Source organism: Alexandromys fortis, unplaced genomic scaffold (genome assembly GCF_014885135.2).
Source record: "Alexandromys fortis isolate MF-2015 unplaced genomic scaffold, M_Fortis_MF-2015_v1.1 scaffold_220, whole genome shotgun sequence".
In the NCBI taxonomy this organism is placed as follows: Eukaryota; Metazoa; Chordata; class Mammalia; order Rodentia; family Cricetidae; genus Alexandromys; species Alexandromys fortis.
The window spans coordinates 4321-5470 of NW_026068099.1; positions in this window are offsets into that span (position 1 = coordinate 4321).

The following is a 1150-nucleotide window of genomic DNA, read 5'->3' on the forward strand; positions in this document are numbered from 1 at the left end:
CGGGGAGGGAAATGGGAGGCGGGGAGGAGGCGGAAATCTTTTTTTTCAATAAAAAAAATTATATTTAAAAAAAAAAGAGTTCTGTGGGATGTTCTGTGGGATCTTTGATGATAAGAACTTTGAGAGCAGCGCAAATGATGGAGGCCTGCCTTCTAAAGTTTCAGAGGGAAATGAAAACTTTACTGGGCTAGTTTGTGTAAAGACTCTGCAGTATCTGGATAGTTGTAGCTGAAGAATCAACTATGATTGTTGCAAGGAGACCGTTTGTTCATCCCGTCCACCCAGCTAATTTAGCCCCGAAATAATCACACAGAAACTGTATAATTAAATCCCTGCTTGGCCCATTAGCTCTAACTTCTTATTGGCTAACTCCTACATCTTTATTTAACCCGTTTTTATCCATCTGAATATCACCACGAAGTCATGGCCTATGAGAAAAATTTCAGCATATCTACCTCCAGCCACATGGCATACCCCGACTCTGCTTTCTTCCTCCCAGAATTTAGTTCTGTCTTCTCCTCTACCTAAGTTATGCCCTATCAGGCCAAGGCAGTTTCTTTATTCAGTAAGCTATACAAGCAACACACAGAAGGGACTCCCACATCACCTTCCCTTTTCTGTTTAAATAAAAAGGAAGGTTTTAACTTTAACATAGTAAAATTACATATAACAGGTATCAAACAAGAATTGCAGTTATAATATTTATATCTACTTTACCTTTTATCATAACTAAGAAAAAATATAACTATAAATTCTTCAACTCCATCAAAGACTCCAAAAGGATATAATCTTAAGTTCTTAAACATTTTAAATGCCATATTCTGAAAGTCTCTGAAAGATTTGAAGAATACCTATCTAACTGAAATATATCTCTATACAACTAGAAAATCTAACAACATGACTACAAGCTTGACTATTATAGATGACTATCTATTAGCATATATCTCTTATTATACATTACATTTTTAAATGAACTACACAAACACAATACCTTAATAGAGGGCAGAAATATACATACACAGTATAACAAAATTTACCTTAAATTTGTTTCAATAAACCAGCCAACAAGCAGTCCCCCCCCCAATGTAAAGTAAGGCTCTATTATAAGAAGGGAGAAACCCACAGAACAACTACAGATTGTGAGAGAAAA